We start from the raw sequence: 18,362 nt of genomic DNA on the forward strand, positions 1-18,362 counted from the left end.
GCGCGTTGAATCAGAAGTGGGCTTTCACATTCCGATTGCCTGGAGATTCTATTCATCTAGGAGCCTGTAGTAGTCTCGAATTAGCCCACGGACTCTCTAGCAGGGGGCGGCCAGAAAAACCGCAAGACTAATGATTCCAAAATCACCTTTAATTTCAAATTTAGACTTCTTCCAATTTATTTTTATCACACAAGCAGGGGTAGATGCCACAGCAAATGCTCAGTTACAATTTGTAGCTTGCTAATAATCAGGTTGTATTTTCCCAATCATCGACATTCTCAAGCACCGCAAATGAAAATGAGATTTGCAAGAGGAGACGTGCGCGGCAAAGTCACCTCCCCTATTTCCTTCCCAGACCAAGAAAGACAAGTTTTTAATCAGCAGTCAACTCTACAGTCTTTGGAGTTGGTTTAAACTAAGTCAGCAACTCTGATTCTTTTATTTGAAGAACAAATAGTAGGATGAAATTCCTAAGCTCTAGAAATACACCATCATAACTTGCCACCAAAAGATTTTAAATTCCTCAATTCAAAAATGCTAACACAGAGCCTTTTCTCTGTCTCTCTGTCTTTCTCACTCATTTGCTCCCTCCCTCCCTCCTCTCTCTCTCTTCTCTTTCTTCTTCCCCTGTCCCTGCCCCAATCCTATATGCGGAGGAAGTGGGAATATTCTTAATATGCATCAATAACTCGACACAAGTAAGTCCTGCTCTGTCCTTTCCTGGCTGAATCACTTTGAACAAGTAACTTGACCCTTTAAGCCCTCAATTTCCTCACCTATAGAATGGGTGTACTGATACTTCACAAACCTGCAGGTTTTTAAAAGGATGCACATGTAAAAACAAGTAGCACAGTGTCCAGGGGACAGTTGCATTGGTAACAAATGCCAGAAGCCCAAGTCAGACTTGCTTATTCAAACAAAAGAACTGACTGCCACACAGATATGAGAAGCCCATAGGGACTACCTTCAGATCTAGCTGGATCCAGGGGCTCCACGGTGGAGTCTCCGCCATTTCTCCCTACTCCGTGGGATCCCCTCCCAGCAAAGATGGCCATGACCCAGAGTCACATTGTGTCTGCTCGGTGACCCAGCAGGAGCTAACTGAACGTGCACCCAGGCAAGAGGCTGATGGGTCTAGCGTGGCGACTGAGGGAAGATCTGCCACACACGAAGGAAGTAGAGCTTGCAGGCAAGAGCCATGAATGTCCTCTGTGAACCACAGGAAATGCAGTGCTCACTTTCCAACTCCTTCTACAAGTAAAAGACACAGTAAACCTGGTGTGAACATTCCAATCCTCATTGCTGTGTGACTTTCCCAAGTTACTCAACCACTCTGTTTCCTCAATTGTAAAACTGCGATAATGATGTTGCCTACTTCGCATGTTGTTGTGAAAATTCAAAAAGCTGATGGAGCATCGAGCCCTCAGCACAAGGCCTGCCACTTAACAAACAATGGATATTTTTTTTTTGCTATTTTTATTACTAATTTCTATGAGTCCTATCTTTCTAGTGCCTGAGTAACTCAATGAATCTCCAATAAATGTGCTCGTTACGATTAATCCTTGGGGAACCTGGGGGGGCTCAGTCGGTTAAGCATCTGACTTCAGCTCAGGTCATGATCTCACAGTTTGTGACCTCAAGCCCCATGTCGGGCTGTGTGTGGACAGCTCAGAGCCTGGAGCCTGCTTTAGATTCTGTGTCTCTGTCTCTCTCCACCCCCTCCCCCATTCGTGCTGTCTCTCTGTCTCTCAAAAATAAATAAACATCAAAAAAATTTTTTAAAAAGATTAATCCTTAAGACAAAGAAATGAGGTGCAGGTTTGGCAATGCTTTGCTTGGCCTTGGAGGGGGGAGTCCAGCTCTAGGAGAGTGTCCTGAGCCAGCACCAAGTTGTCTCTTCTGTCCAGCTCCATGAAACAGGCCCCCTTGTCCACGGACGTGGTAGAAGTCTCCACTGCACAGAGTCACATCCACAGGGGACTGGGGGAGACGGGGCTGCCAGAAGCAGAGAGCCGCCCCCTGCTGGCTCGCCACCCCCTCCACAAGCCTCTGGTGATGAATGGGTGTGAAGACTGAAGAGGCAGCACGTGAGTCCATGCTGCAGAGCCTGGGCCTGGCACACAGTAGGCGCTCCATCACTGTGAGCAGGTACAGCACAAGTTGGTGGCTCCATACCTCGCGGTAATCTTGCCCTTACCATCTCCCTTCCTTCCTTGCCACGCCTGTTCTCCTGGCCACATGGGTGCACGTGACTGGCTCATTCCTCTGGCCACCGTGATTGGTCCAGAGTTCGGTGTACTTACGCGTGCTGGGCCAATCAGAGCCCTTCTCTGGGATTTTTTTTTCCCCCAGGGGAAGCTGGAGATAGAACTTGTTTCAACTCTGGGGACGCAGTGTTGAAAGGACGTAATGCTGAGGTCATGGGGGAGGGACATGGGTCATGCCTCTTCTCCCTCTCCACCAGGAGTGAGATCTCTGTCCTCTTTGTGTCCAGAGGCCTCCTGGACCAAGGAGGGCCTCGTGTCCAGTGGCTGCGAGTGAGACAGATGGAGGGACTGCCCGGACCTCACTCTGCCACGCCTGCCTCTGCAGACCAAAGTGAGTTATCTCTGCGAACAGTCAGATAATTGAGTGATCAGACAGACAGCCACCACCCCATCCTCACCACCAGTTTTGCTGCTCGCATGGTGATCGTTCCTCTCACTTTGCCTCATCTTATTTTAAATCAATGGCTCAGTGCACTAGGGCTAGATTGAGGAAATGTCCCTTAGAGAGGATACAACCACTGTTTCTTTTTCAGATTAATATTTTTGAAGGCTGAGACAGAACGTTTGGTATGGCTGCTTTTCCTGCCTTGATTTTCGTGTGTAGTTTCCCAGGCAGAGGCAAATGAGGACAAATCACAACCTCAGCATCAAAACCCCCATGTCTCCTGCTTTAATTTCCAAGTCACAAAAATGCAGGCACTTCTGGCTCATCCCAGAAAGACACAGGAGGGGGGAGACGCCTTCCTCCTGGCGGCCCAGGTGCACACTCCCCAGAACTTCACACTACTTAAAAGATTTTGCCCAAACTGCCAACAACGTGTTACAAACAAAGCCCTTCCTGAAAATGGATCAAAAACACTTTGTAATAAGTGTAGGAGCTGCTTTCAAAAGGGCCAACGTCTAACAAAATCCCCAGTCCTGAGTGATCAACGCTCAAATAGCCCAACACAGTTTGAGACAACCTCCCCCAAAGCTTCTGCACTTGAAGAAGTCATTCTTTAAGCCAATCTATCCACACACGTGCACATCTGAAGAGTCGACTTTCACTCACTTGTTTGCATGTATTATGTACATTGCCTGGGTATTCAGTTATCTGGTTGCCCTATTTTGACCGAACTCTGGGTGCCTTTGGCCCTGATGCCCCCCACCTTCCTCCTCCACTCCTCCAGAATGTGCCCCACCCGCCCATCACTGGTTGGCTATACCACCCAGATCCTAGGTGTCAGCTCTTGGCTCTGACCCTTACAGGAACACTGGGGCTGGGAAAATCAATCGTGTTAATCGGTAAAACTCTCCGCTGGAGATGCTATCCTAAAAGAAAACCACATGTAAAACACTTAAAGAAGGGAGCTCTGTAACATGTTTCTTTTGTTATACGACCCTCACACGTTTGTCCGGAGTTTGGGGCTTTCAAACCACATAAGGTTTTATGTGATCATTATAAAATCCCTTCTTTTCCCAAAGGCAGGGTAGTAAGGATTAAGTTTGACTACTGAAGACAGCTTTGTTGTAAATGGTCTCTAACGTCACAAAAGTAGCTTGGAAAGAAAGGCTTATTAAACAAATTCTTGGGTTGTGAATCATTGGAAGCAATCACATGGCATGTTCATTTGTTTAACCTGAAAGGTATCCATTTGGATGTTTAAAGAAACGATGCAAATTAACATTGTTCCCAGCGCCCACAAGAAAGCTGGCCAATCTTAGAGGACATTCAAGGAGGTCCCTTGGAGAAGTCAGAGTGGCAACGAGCATATACTCCTTTGGTTTTCCACCTCTTTTGCAAAAAGTCATTCATGGGAAGCTGTGTCCAGAGAAGATCGGATATGATTTATTAATATACAGATGGGAAACCCCAAAGAAACTTTGTCCACCTAGCCCAACACTGTCATCCGGCAGAGAAGTCAGGTGGATTGCACAGTGAGAGGCTGGCAGGGCTGCACCCCAAATATCCTGACCTTGCGTCCCTTACACACCAAGCTGTTCCCCAGACTGGGGCTATCCTTGTGTTGCTTCAATGACAGGACGTGTTCATAGGTGAGGATGCTGGTGTAATGGGACATAGGAATGAGGCCTAGGGCAGTTTTCGAGGAAATGCTTTGAGCTTTTGGAAATTATCATTAAGAGGAGAAGAATTTACCAGCAAGTAAGTGTTGAGAGTGTGGATTTCAGTTCTGTTCGCTGGAGAGTCTTAAATGTCATGTTCTGGAGTCTCAGCCTTTGGCAGGGCCAGTCCTTGGCGGGAGGGGTGGCCTTCCCCTCAGCCCCCCTTGGTTCTAAGACCCCTACGTGGCTCCTGACCTGATGCCCCTTGTGAAGGCAGCTGCAGTGTCTCTCAACCTCCCTGAAGGGTAACTGAGTCCCACCAGGAGAGCCTGGTGTTTGCATCCCCCTGGATGCTACATTCTCCTCTGTCTCTCTGGCCTACCCCTCCCTAAATCCACATCATCTCTCTAAGAGGGCCTTAGGATGCCTGTGATGACCTTTCTTTCCCTGGGTGGGAATCAGAGATGCTAATACCAGCTGAGTCTTGTTTTACTAACAGCTTAGGAAATCATATTAATATACTGTTTAGATAAAAAGAAGAGTAGGATTTATTTATTGTTACAAAATTACATCACAGTACACTTGCTAGGATACCAGAAGACATCCTGGTCCATTTCGGTGTTATTTTCCCTTTTCATTTCTGTTGGGATCCTAGTTCTGAGGGTATAGACTGTAATAGACTATAAGAAGACAGGCATATTGTTGTCGATGTTTGTTGCGGGTGCCTGCACGCACCACAAAGAGTGGGTCATTATAAAAATCCTTTACATGTGATAGCATTGAGGATTAGAGAATTTGAGTAAATTTCCTAAAGTTTCACAGCGAGCCAACAGAGAAGACCAGAACAAATGGCAAAGGTGTTTCATTTCTCCTGTCTTCCTAGTTTTAGTGCCTGTGGCTGCCTGGAGCAGGATGGAGAAGGATTCTGAGGCTGAGTCCAGTCTCACCAGAAAAAAAGTAACTTAATCACCAATGTGTACTCCCGGGCCCAGGCCAGTTATTTTGAACGTGTCCCAGCTGAGGCGTGGCCCGCGTGGGGGCCTCGAGAGAATCTACCATGCCTCTACAGTCACTGGGGTTGATCATAAAGCAACCTTTCTTTAGGTTCTTTGAACAAATTTTTATTGACAACGTTGATATGTCGAGTCACTCAAGTCACAAATGTCCCAATAGAGGAGTTGTACATACGGGGAGAGTGAAGATTTCTTTCCCATTAAGAAGACAGAACCTAAGGGGCCCATAGAGGACTTAGAAGGTGTGGTCCTGAGATGGGACCAATGGGTGTGTGACCTCCCTCAAGCTTTGGGGAAGACTCCCAGGGGACCTTATGCCCATCAAGCTGGATACAATGTGTCTATACTGCTTCCTGGGGATGTCATAAAAAGTACCAAAAACTGGGTGTCTGGAAACAGCACACATCTATTGTCTGAAATCAATGTGTGCAGAGGGCCGTGCTCCCACTGAAGGCTCCAGGGCTGGGTGCTATCCATGCCTCTCTTGTCCTGGGTTCTCCTTGGCTCCCAGGTGTACCACTTTGCACCCTCCCCCTTCACACAGTTCTCCTCGAGTCTGTCTTCACCTGGCCTTCTGCTTGCAAGGACACCAGTGGTATGGCATTAGGACCCATTTTAACTTGTTACCTCTGTAAAGATTCTATCTCCAAATAGGGTCACATTCTGAGTACTGGGGTTGGGACGCCAACATATTTTTCTGGGAGAACACAATTCAACCATAATAACGTCCACAGAGCACCAAGTAGTGCCGGGCACCCATGTGCTCACTGATTAGCACCTGAGCCTGGCTTGGCTGCTACGGAGCCTGTGTCTAGATCATGGTGACCTTCAGGACCCGAGGGGCCCTGCAAGGCCACCTCCGACCACAGGCAATAGAGACATCCCAGGCCCCTCTGCTCGCTCAACGACCCGTTTGGTGCCCGGAGTCCTGCCTGTCCCTGCCCTCGGGGAGGCCCAGGCAGGCAGCCCGCGCTCCGGGCCCCTGCCCCGCAGAGCTGAGTTGGCAACACGGCCACTGAGCACTTGGCGCCGCGGACCGCAAGCACCACGGGACGCGGAGCTGATGGTGGCTAAACTGAGGCACGGAGCGCTGTGCGGCGGGAGCGCGGGGCCTGGGCGGCCAGGCAGGGGAGGCCGGTCGGCGGCGGGCGGGAGGGCCCTGGCGGGGCGGCGCCGGGAGGCCAGCGAGGCTGCGCAGAGCGGGGTCAGCCCAGGCTCCGCCGCACTGGGCATGCTCCGACCCCCGCGGCGGTCCGCAGACAGGGGGCGGGCGTCCGCTCTAGGCCCCGGCCCCGCCCTGCCTTCTAGGCCCCTCCCCCGCGCCTCGGCCTCCACCCCTGCTCCCGCACTTCCCGGCGCCCCCCTCTCTGGGCCCCGCCCCCGCGCCCGTGGCTCCTCTCTTCCCGACCAAGCTTCCGTCACGTCCAGGCCCCGCCCACTGTGGCTCCGCCCCCGCCCCGGCTCCGCCCCCCGCGCCCCGGACATGCCTGGGCAGCCGGTGGTTCTCCAGCACTTGGCCACCCTGTGCTCGCAGCTGCTCGTGGTCGGCGCCCTGGTGACGCGGTGAGTGTCTGGGTTGCTGCCCTCCCGCCAAAGTCGGGGCCTTTCTTAGGCTGAGCAGTCGTCTGAAGCCTGTGGTTCTATGGGCACCCTCTCCTCGCCATAGGCGAGGGGCCTGCCCTGATCCCACCCCAGGTGTGCGCACGTGTGCCCAGGTGTACCCAGGTGTGCCCAGGTGCGGCCCTCCTTCCCCACGCCTGGAGTTCCTGGACCAAGTTGCTCTGCGGTGATAGCGGCCCGTTGTGGCTTCCCCTGCCATGCCTGTAGTTGGCCAACATCTTCGACGCTCTCCCTGCCCACTCCCCCGCCCTGCACTACTGACCAGCGCCTGGGGGCCGCCGCTTGCCTTCTGTTCCCAGGAAGCTTCCAGAGGCCTCTACTCCGGCCCTTCCTTGCAGCAAGCCTTTAGCATACTCTTTGTGCAGAATTCCACATTTGCTGCACCGTGTTTTAAGACGGTGCCAGAGAAGAGCAAGTTCTGGGGTCTTCATTTTCATGGCTGGTGTGTGTATACATTTGGCCCTAATTGCCTCCGCAAACACTTAGAGTAAATAAGTGGAGTTTGAGAGCCATTTACACTGGGCACCATAATTCCCAAGTCGGTGATAATACGGTAGAGCAGTGTTCTAACCCACGTATTCCCTGCTCCCTGTCTGGGCCCATCATTTCCTGAGATCTCAGAATGGTCTTCCCTATCAAGGCCTCTGCTCAGTACTTGGCTTTCTATCTTGGAAGCACATTTTGTATGCTCAAACACAGCGTTTGCTTGGTTGGGTGGACAGTCATCAGGGCAGAGGGAGGCTGCTTTGCCCAGGGAGGGGTCACTTCAGCTGTTTGTGGCAGAGCACAAAGCTGTTGAACAAGGGGAGCTAAGAATCGGACTGGTTACTTACATTAAGAACCTGTAAAATGTCTGCGTCAGGCCCTTCTCTCCATCTCCCCAAGATAGATGATGAAGAGACAGTTTTGTTCTTTCCCTGAGTCCTTCAATGGATAACACACGGCATTAAAAAAGGGTGTAAAAGCATTAGAAAAGGACGTAAAAACGAAAGCATGCTGGGGGTAAAGCAATTTTAAGGAAACAGTGTCAGAGTTCTCCTCTCCATCCCTGGCTGCCCCCCCAGTGGGGAGATCATATTGTGTTAGACACTGTTGTCCTGGAGGTCACAGCAAGTGCACACCTGCAAAGGTCCAGAGTCTACGGGTAGTGGAGAGTTGGCCTCGCTCTACAGGTATTTGATTTCTTCCCAGGTTCTTGTCTTGAGTTAGAATTTGAATAGTAGAGTACAGTATGGGGGCTGGATGAACCGGGCCTCAAGTACAGAGCTATAGAAAGGCACCTTTTCTTCATGAATGTTCTTTTCATTAAAACAGATCTGTGGGCGCCTGGGTGGCTCAGTCGGTTAAGCATCCAACTCCTGATCTCAGCTCAGGCCTTGATCTCAGGGTCATGAGTTCAAGCCCCACATTGGTCTCATGCTGGGCATGAAGCCTACTTAAAACAAAACAAATCTGTGTTATAAGAGCTAGATTTTAGTATTATTAAACTCTGCTCTGGACACTGTTGAACACTGATGGAGAGGGAAGTTTAAAGAAGTAATGCACTAGGTGTGGACATGTTGGAAAGATCTCACTCTTGTTCAGTGGAGATTCTCAGACCTTTCTTTTCTCCTGTGTTTTGGTCTCGTGTGGCTCTGGGTCGAGCCTCACTTGGGCCCTCCACTCAGGCCTCCTGTCCCCAGTTGCCTTTCCTGGTGCACAAGTGAGGTCCTGGGCTGGCCGTGCAGGGGAGGAGGGCAGTGGGGCCTGAGGAAGAAGGGGGCCTCCCTGGCAGTCTCTGCTCTTCCTGTCCCAGGAACCCAGCAGTGTGCTCCTCAGTGTTGTTCCATAAAGGAAACTTACTAAATTGTCTTCATTTTTCTTATTTTGCAGAGGACACTTAGAAGCCAGGGACTCAAACCACCAACACGGCTCTATTCCAGCTCCCTGTTTGGGGTCTCAAGGCCCTTTTTAGTTTATAGTATAGTCTCTTTAATAGAAAATCATGGAAACAAGACAGTATTTTCTGAATTCTCTTTTCCTGTGGTCATCTGTTACCCTTATTATCAGGTGTGTTTTCATACTAATGTCTGACTTTATCTAACTGCATAAAATTCCTCTTGTGGGTCAACTTTCCCTGGGGGTTTTGACTTCCTGTCACGTCTCTGGTCACTCCAGACACGTACATTGGGCTCCAGGTCTCTGAAAGGCCCTGAGCTCATTCGGCTACTGTCTTAGGCCCCCTGAGCCTCTTTTCTGGGAGGGGTAGCTTCTTTTTTTGTTGTTAAAAAAATTTTTTTTTAATGTTTATTTATTTTTGAGAGAGAGAGTGTGTGAGCAGGGAAAGGGCAGAGAGAGAGGGAGACACAGAGTCTGAAGCAGGCTCCAGGCTCCAAGCTGTCAGCACAGAGCCCGACCCGGGGCTCAAACTCACAGACTGCGAGATCATGACCTGAGCCGAAGTCAGCCGCTCAACCGACTGAGCCACCCAGGCGCCCCCGTGATGGGTAGCTTCTGATACAGGTGCTTAGGTCTTATCTCAGAATGTTATTTATACAAAGCCTGAAACTTAAATCGGAGACATACAAACCATAACATTCCCATTGGGTGAGAGTGGATTCCCTGTCATCCTTTCACATGTACTCATGATGAGCGAACAAACCCAACGGCACCCGTTCCTGGTTTAAAGTAAAAGTATGTGTGGGGGAGGGGCCTGAGCTGTGCAGGAGGGGCTGGTTTTCCCTTGGTTCACAGGATGCATTTCCCCTCCTGTTAGTTCTGGAGGCCTGTCTTGGGCAAAGGTAGGTGAAAGTTGTAGACTGTTGGGAGACAGAATACTGCCAGATGGGTGTCCCGTGGCATTAGGGTAACCGGTATGCCTTTGCTGGTCAGTGGAAAGAGTCGTTTCCTTTGGATGTAGAAAATTTGACAATAATAAAGAGCTTAGAGAGGGCTGCAAGGTTTTGGGAAAACCGTACAGTGAATATATGGAATATAGTGAATGACTTATTCCTTTAAATAGCAATTGAAGTGAATTGTCGAAGAACAGGAATAAATTGTTTTGTGACCTTTTGTAACCTTTGAAGGAACCCAAGTGGTTTTGGCAGATGTGGCTTACGTGTAAATCGGTCACAGTGTCTTGCCAAAGTGCTCAGAATCCCTGGCGGGGAAGCCAGTCTGTGGCAGTCACGCTCCTGATGTCTGCCTTAGCGAAATAACTAACTAAATAGGCAGCCCCAGGAGCCACTGACACAGCAGTGACACCCTTGGCTATGTGTTAAACGCTGAAACTTGTTTTTGACACCACAAGTTGTTTTCAATCCGACTGGGGGCTTGGAGGAGTGGGGGTCTCCAGGGAGGCAGGCCTCATGTCTCCATCCCCCCGGCCCCAACCTGGAGTAGACTTTTGGCTTTTGATGCAGCTGTGGTAAAACCAGTTAAAAGTTCTATAGAAACATTTCCTGGCAGTTAAATTTGTTGTCGTCTGTGTGGAACCACGAAAGGGATTGTGAGCGAGTTATAAATGCCTCATATGTTCGCTCTACTACTTTGAAAATTGTCTTGTTAGAATAATTTCCTACCCGTAGCACTTGTGAAGTCAGCAGAGTATCCAGCCCGAGCTCTATTGCCCATTCCCAGAAGTCTGGGGGTGAAGCTGAACGCGCGGTCCGCCAATGGCACCACTCGTAAAAGCAGGCACTTGTTAAATCTATTTGTTTTTATTATAGACATCGATCTGCCAGTCGCAATAATGCATTTATGGACATTTTTCTGCAAGCACAGCGCTGGTGGCAGTTTTTACTGACAAATTGAGTCATATGGATAGTAGTTTAGAAAACTCTCACCTTATTGATAGATTAGGCACTTCCAGCGCTGGGTGTTGAGAGGTATCTAGATGGGCGTAGAGAGGGAATTGAATCTTGGGGCAAGATATGGGATGGGACATTTAAATGTTGAAATTTAGCAAGTAACTAGTTATTTCTCACTTGTTTTTAAATTGTTAGCTACAGTTTACCCCCCAGTCAAAAGGACTAAAAGTTGGGACCCAAGGTGTTACCTTCAGATTTTGACCTGCTTGTTTGGGTTCGTTGGTAAGAGCCACCACTGGAATGCATTGCTGTCGTTGTAGAGGGATATCCATGTGTAGTAGGTACAGTGTTCTCAAAAGGGGCTCTGAGCCCAATTGGTATCAGGATTACCAAGGGTGCTAGTTACAAAAGGCAGATTGTAGGCTTCCTTGTCAGACCTACGAGATCAGCACCTGGGGACCTGTGTCTTTGCAAGCTTCCCAGGGAATTCTAGGGACCCCAATGTTCCAAGCATCTCTTGGGAAATCTTTAGGATGGCTGAGAAGTAGTGCTCACCAGCCCAGACAAGCTCTGGAGTTCCCCTTCCAGATGGATCCATTCACAGCCAGCGTTGTCATCAGTTGCCCGTGCTTATGGATCTGTGTATGGTTTTGTAACTCCTCGGAGACATGTGAATCTCTTCAAATTGCAAACCCAACATGTTATCATAGTGTTATAGTTTTCGGTCTTGTGGTTATGACAGAAGATGCAGATGTTACCAAAACTTTGGCATTAGTTTTACAAACAAATGTTAAGCATGGACAGCCATATTATATTTCACTCCTATCTCTTCCTTTGAATGGCTGGCATTGCTTTTCTCCTCTCTGGGTAGAAGCGTGTTCATGGTCTCACATGAAGGCTGACTTTCAAATGCACAACTGAATGTATTTTTGTAGAACAGAGTTGGGTTTTTATTCAGGAAGTGCCAGAGTTGTGTTGGGGAGAAAAATGGGAGGGATTTGGGTGGTGCCATTTACTAGTAGGGTGACTTGAAGAAACTTTGAAAACCCAGGCTGCCTCCTCCTGTGTCTGATGGTGATGATCATGCTTATTGTGTCTACTTGGGTGAGTGTAAGCACATGAAATAATAAAGTATGAAGCACTGCCTGGGTAGAAATCTTAACTTGGAACCACAGTCTCATAGAAGGATGAGATTCTACCCAGAAAAGTGGGGAGGAACAAACCGGAAATCCCACTTTCCCTCCAGCCCAATAACATCCTGGTTTTATAGATTTACACATAACCTAAGCCCCCATTTGGGGAGGCAAGCACAGGGTTAAGTGTGCAGCCTCTGGTAACAAGCCTGCTTGTCTGGATCTGGATCTACTAGTTATATGACCTTGAGTAGAGTTACTTAACTTTTCTGATCCTTAGTCTCCCCCAAAATAGGGAAGATGACACCACCATTCAGAGGGCTGTTGTTGGCTATTGGGAGGGAATTGTGTTTACAGATCACACCAGGCCCTGGTGAGCCCAGGAATAGCCGACCTTTGTTAGCTCAGAGCCACCGGCCTGTTTTCAGGAGGAGGCAGGACTAGCGATGGAGTCCAGTGTCCCATCTCCTGTGTGTCTGTGATTCCAGGCGGTCATGGACTTGTGTTTGGTCTGGAGCATGATGTAGCTCAGTGCTAATTTGCCGGGTTTCTAAAATTCTTTCTCGAAGGAGCTGGTTTCCCTTGCTGCCAGTTTGGTTTTTCACAGTGGACATTATCAACAGCTGCTCAAGTGCTTGCTGTCAAGGTGCTCCCCACTCAGGTGTGATCTGTGAGTGCTCAGGTGTGCGGTGCCCAGGGCAGGCTCGTGCTGCGTGGGTGGAGAGCAGGCCAGTGGACCCTGCCAGTCTCTGGCAGCCCTGGGAGGCTTGACAGTAAGCATCTGTTAAATGGAAAGAACTTCTGAAGGGCCACACACAGAATCGGACACTGGCAGTGGTCAGGAGCCATCAGGGTCCCCAGCATTTGTGACCGCTCATACTGTGGTAGTGATGGGTAAGGCGACGGGTTAGGTCCGCTTTGTCAAAAATAAAAAATCCACAATAATTTGTGTGGGTGGAAATGGGCCATATTTAGGGGTGTCTTCTTCCCGTCCTATCATGGGTCAACCTAGTAGAGTCAGTCAAGTTCCAGAAGAATCTGGACAGTGCAAGAATGATAGTATTGCTGATAATAGCATTTATTGAAGGCTTACTGTGCTCGTTGATTTACGTAGGTAGATCGGCTTCTCACATCCTCAGGATCACTGGATGACGCAGACACCGTTAGTTTCTTTATTTTGTGTATGAGGAGACTGGCTCCCAGAGAGGTCGAGGGGCCTGCACAAGGCACACGGGGAATAGGAGTGGGGTTCTGTGTTAGCCCATTGGTTGTGTCATGCTGCCTCTGCAGGGGTGAAGCAGAGAAATGGGTGCAAGTCCTTTTAGAGGCAAGATGTAGCAGACATAAATCCACACCTGTATGTTCTTGCTGTATTTTCTGAAGGCCAGTGTGACTAAGCATTATCCTTCACGTTGTGGGAAAAACAGCGCACTCAAGTCTGTGCCTGCTTGCCGTGCTCACGACACCTCCCGGCACACAAGCCACTTGTACGGGGCTGACAAGACCCTACCTGTGTGTGCTCTGCCACTTACTGAAGACGCAGGTGTACCCCGCGTCCCTCCTTTGAGCATAGGACCAGTGTGCAGGTGCCGGAGAAAGGAGAGGAGCGCCCTGGGCGCCAGGCTATGTTCGAGGACTTCAGCCACGCTCATTACCGAGTCCCGATGGGCCACGGACTTGCTCCTGATTCCAGCCGTAAGGGCGGATGAAGCACTTGTGCATAGACTTGCGGCCCGGTGGTGGCACGCGTGGACTCATGGATGCAGATGGGTCTGCGAGCAGTCTGGCGGGAGTAGGGGTGGGAGTCGGGGCTAGAAAGGGGGCCGAAAGTTAGTGCCAGGCCAGCCAGGAAGGGGACTGTTCTCTCTGACCCTTGGCCTTGGGAGTTTTGTGAGTGGGGGACCACTGCGGTCACCAACAGGGACGACAGGGAGGGAGGAGGAGAGGAGGTCCGGGTGGCGGGCGACCTCTGTTGGCAGGCGGCACGCAGGGAATCGCTAGTGTCACGCGCGGCGTGCGGGGAGGTGGTACTGTCACGCACCTCACGTGCGGAAGCGGTACGGCCACGTGGGGAGGTGGTGCAGTCGCGCGTGCGGCATGCTGGGAAGCGGTACGGTCACGTGGGGAGGCGGTACGGCCGCGCGCCGCACGCCGGGAAGCCGTACGGTCACACACGTCGCGGGCGGAAGCGGTACGGTCACAGGTGGCGCCTCAGAGTGGGGGTGGGGCCAGCGTGTGGGAAGCTGAGGGTGCCTGGAGGGCTTCCTGGCGGAGTGCGGGGCCCCGAGGGAGTTGGGTGCAGTTTGGAGGTGGAAGGTGACTGTGTTTAGAAGCTGTGTTTTAAACGGGGAAGGGAAACACGGGGTGTGTGTGCTTTTTATTCACGGAAAGGCAGGCCTTGGGAAAGTCAGAGAAACGATCTGGCTTTCGCAGGGTACATAACCCGTTTCTGTCATGGCAGCCTTGGGTTCGGGGGGTGGGGATGGCTGCCTGCCCTCCTGTCACCTGGCTCGGGCAGGGCTGAGGGGGCCTCGCGAGCGGCGCTCGCACCCCTGTCCGCTCTCCGTTGGGGGGGGAGGGGGGCGGCTGTGCTTTCCTGCAAGGCTCGTGGGGTCTTTCAACACAACCGCCAAGTTCGGGGCGTGCAGTCACTTCAGGATACACGTTGAAAGGGAAATGCGTGCCCAGTCCCCTTTGGTCGAGATCACCTGGCCGATGTCCTCAGCGTGTGCACCTCCCTGCGCCCCCGTGCGGGTCACTGCTGGGGCTTCTGGCGGTGAGCCGGCCTGTCCACCCCGCGTCGCTGTTTCAGGCTCTGGGAGTGCTTCTGCGCGCACCCGGGGGCCAGGGTGGGCCTGCGTGGGGGCAGGAAGTGCTTGGAGAAGGCCCCCCGTGGGAGAGTGACCTGTGAGGGGGACTTGGACCAGGAGAGGCAGGCGGCCTGGCGGAGGAGGCCGGGGCAGAGCACCCAGGAGGGTCCTGGGTGGTCGCCGGGTGGCGTGCGGGAAGGACAGACGGAAAGGTGCCAGTGACTCAGATGGAGTCAAGGGTGACGCATGTTGGGCCTCCCGGCTGCCCTGGCCCTTGGACGCTCCTCAGTGCGGCCAGGGTCCCGAGATCTGGCGCTTCCAAGTCTCTGGGTCCTGAACTTGTCCTAGTTAAGAAATGACGTCAGCGGTGGGCCGGGAGAGGAGGTGGGTGGGGGTCCTCTGCACGGGGCCTCGCCGGAATCCTCTCCTGTGTTTGCAGCCACTCTCGTCAGTAAGGCTTTTCACACTCAGTGGAAGTTCCTGGAATAATGGGCAAAGGGAAGAAATGATGTATTTTCAAAAGTTACTGAGTTTAGGCACCTATCCCAAGAAAAGCCCATGTGTGCGATTCTTCATTGTGCAGAAAAATTTGTTTCTGTCACCGTTGTGTTATCATCCGATTAAGCTGTCGAGTCAGATGGATGCGGTGCGTTCTGCCGGCATGTTTGCTGATCACCACCTTCTGCACCCACCCCGGCCCATCCGTCTCTGGCGCTGGCGGGGTCCGGCCCCCACTGGCTCAACAGGGAGTTTGGGGGGGGGGGGGCGCTCCTCTCACGCTGCTTTTGGAATTTGTTCCAAGAACAGCCAGACCGAGTACGTAGGTTCTAAAATGGAATTAGTGTTCTTAATATTCAACATTATCCATCATTCTGGCTACAATCAGCCACCGTAAAGGTGTTCTGCCCACCAGCAGGGCAGGCTCTGGGAGACCTCTGTGTTCTGTCATGGGTGACTAGTGGTTTACTGGGACACACACTTTCGCTGCTAAACCCACAAGGTCCCGGGTGAGCTGGGGTGGGGGGGGGGGGGAGGTGGTCACCTGTGCAGGGTCCTCTGTGACATCCTGGCTGTTGCTCTCCTACTATTTGAATTCACATGGGTTTTGACCTATTATCATTACTTTAGTTTCTTTTCCTACAAAAGTATGGGCTTTAAAAACTTCCTTTTACCTACTCTCTCTTTAAATTTGTTTATTTTTGCCCTGAGTGTAATTAGAACATTTCCTTCTGGACTGAGATCATCGCTGCTGTTCTTGTGGTGTTGTCTGGACCGTTTGTCACTCCGGGAAAACCTCCAGATGTTCTGGTTCTGATCTCCTCGGTGATTCTGCCTCCCTGTGTGATGAGGTTTCTTGCTAAGAAGCCTTCTTTGAGCCAGAGGTGTTTCTTTCCTAGTCGCTGCGCGTCGTGACAAGGAAGACAGGACGGATCCTTGGATGGGTTACTTAAGTATTCTTTTGTATCGGCCAGAAACAAGTGTTTGTAGTAGTTCTGGTGTTGGAAGCAGCCATTTGTGGTGCTTCAGTTGTGCCCTGGCATTGATGTGGAAAATCTCAGTTACTCATTGAAAAGCCAGATCTTGGCTGCACGTGTTTGTGATGTTTGGATGGTGGGGTGCTCGCTGTTGAGAAGGACTGGCCCCAGGCCGCCCGGAGTTTACTTGGACCGGATGGTCATCTTTGGGCAGCCGGGTGAGTATTGGCCCCTCTGTGCAGCTCTCAGACTTGAAGCTGCCTCCTGGGGTTCAGAGCGAAGTACACGTGGGCTCTGGGTTTAGATGATGAGCATTTTCAAGTCTCCTGCACCACTGAGGAAGAAGCTGCCTGGCTCCAATCTCTGTGAGCTCAGTTGCTTGGCCTCCCAAGCCCCACACAGTCCCCTGCCTCTATCCCCCAGGGTCCCGGGGAAGCTTCCTGGGAGTACCTCACCCCACATGGAGTGGGGCCGGCTGCCTGACTCAGGGCACTGCTCGGGGCGGCCCCAGACAGCGGAAGCCTGGCACTCAGGCACAAGACCAGGGAGAGTCAGTGCTGGTGGCCTCTTCCTCCTCCTGTTGAAGGCGGGGGTTGAAAAATGCTCCAAGGTAACCCCTCCCGCCCACCCAGGTCCCAAATGGAATGAGCCTGCGAGACTCCTCTTGAAGCCCCTTTCAGCGCAAAGGCCACGGACTTCTGTTCTGGCATGTTCTCTAGAAGCCTGCGCAACAAGGCTTTGCTCTGAGAGTGGATGGGTAGGAGACCCCATTCCCCTCTTCCCAGACCCCTCCTCTGCTCTGTCTGGGGAGCCTCTTCTGACCCAGCCCAAACACAGCCATGCCGATGCCCTTCCTTCCCTAGGCCCACACACTCACACTCAGGTGTCTGCTTTACTGGTGTGGGTTTCATCTCTCGATGCTGGAATTCTGTGTGAGGAACTCTCTGAGGCTGGGGTGGGCTTCTGCCTGATGGGAGGGCCAGCCAAGGGTTAAGTGTGTCCTCCTAAGACTCTTGTGCAGAAGCCCTAACCCCCAAGGTGGCTGTTTGGAGAGGGGCCTTTAGAAGGTAATTAAGATTAAATGAGGTCATAAGGTGGGGCCCTCATCCAGCCAGATTGGTGGCCTTATAAAAGGGAGGGATCTCTCTCTCCCTGCTCCTTCCTCCTCTCCCCCCTCCCCTCCCCTCCCCTCCCCTCCCCTCCCCTCCCCTCCCCTCCCCTCCCTTCCCCTCATCCACAACCCCCCATCGAGGGCGTGAGGCTAAGGCAGCTGTCTGCAAGCCAGGAGGAGAGCCCTCCCCAGACATAAGATCAGCCAGAACCTTCATCTTGGACTTTACACCTCCAGAACTGTGAAAAAATAAATTTCTGCGTAAGCCATGTGGTCTGTAGATTTCTCTTGTGGCAACTGAGCTGACTAATACACAGGTGAAGCACAGACCAGTTACTTGAGAAGCACAAGTCTCATGTGGGGCTTGTGTATGAAGTTGGAATTTGGGGATGAGGCAGCGCTCAGAAGTCCTGTAGGATGGTTCTCAGGTTTAGCTCCTGGCATTCCCCCAAGGTGTGAGTGTACATAGGGGTGACGGAAAATAGAATGAACAGAAACCCATGTCTCCTTACCAGGGGCCCCAAAGGTTGCAGGAAGGGGATGTGGCAGGCAAGGCGAGAGATGCCCAGAAGGCCGGGGGACTGGTGGCAGGCCTGGTGACGTTGTGGCACAGGGTGGGCCTGCTCTGGGAGGCTGTCCGGGCTCCAGGCTCTAGGCTCTGGGGCAGGAGGGAGAGGTGGGGAGGAGTGTGTGCTGTGCTGCGGGACCGGGAATCTTAAGCATGAGGAGGGTTGGGGAACTAGCCTAGAGCTGCTGGTGGGGATTTTGTGTTGGTCGTTTGGTTTTTCTCTTGACGTTGGCCAGTTCAGTCTCTAATACTGCCTGGATCGAGGAGCAGCTGGGGCCATCCTGTTTGACACCAGCTAGAATTCTAAGAACCGTGCAGTTTGTTACTTTTCAAGCTAAGCTGTCTTTCAGGAGTTCTGGAGGTCTCTGTTGGGTTGGGAACCTCGCAAGATAATTCTCACTAGAAGCTGCTGGCCTGCACTTCCATCACATTGGCCTGTGTTACACCCGTGGCCGCTGATGGGGGGACATAAAAAGGTAGGAGGAGATTGTTGAATTTACTTCTGCCCAAGCAGCAGTTCGTGTTACGGGGTGT

The 18,362-nt window shown here is 51.6% G+C and overlaps 1 protein-coding gene across 4 annotated transcripts in view; it reads left to right on the forward strand.

Moving 5' to 3' along the window:
* Positions 1 to 6,806: 6,806 nt before the first annotated feature.
* The window catches only part of MGMT (O-6-methylguanine-DNA methyltransferase), a 296,999-nt gene continuing 285,443 nt past the window's right edge, over positions 6,807 to 18,362 (forward strand). Inside the window, exon 1 of one of the 4 annotated variants that reach the window (XM_042907574.1) lies at positions 6,807 to 6,886. The gene's annotated coding sequence lies outside the window, so the exon portion shown is untranslated. Of the gene's footprint in view, positions 6,887 to 13,979; positions 14,056 to 14,482; positions 14,641 to 18,362 lie in introns of those variants that run through there. The other 3 variants (XM_042907573.1, XM_042907571.1, XM_042907572.1) reach the window with 3 other exon arrangements.

The sequence above is a fragment of the Panthera leo genome, chromosome D2 (assembly GCF_018350215.1).
Source record: "Panthera leo isolate Ple1 chromosome D2, P.leo_Ple1_pat1.1, whole genome shotgun sequence".
NCBI classification, from domain to species: domain Eukaryota; kingdom Metazoa; phylum Chordata; class Mammalia; order Carnivora; family Felidae; genus Panthera; species Panthera leo.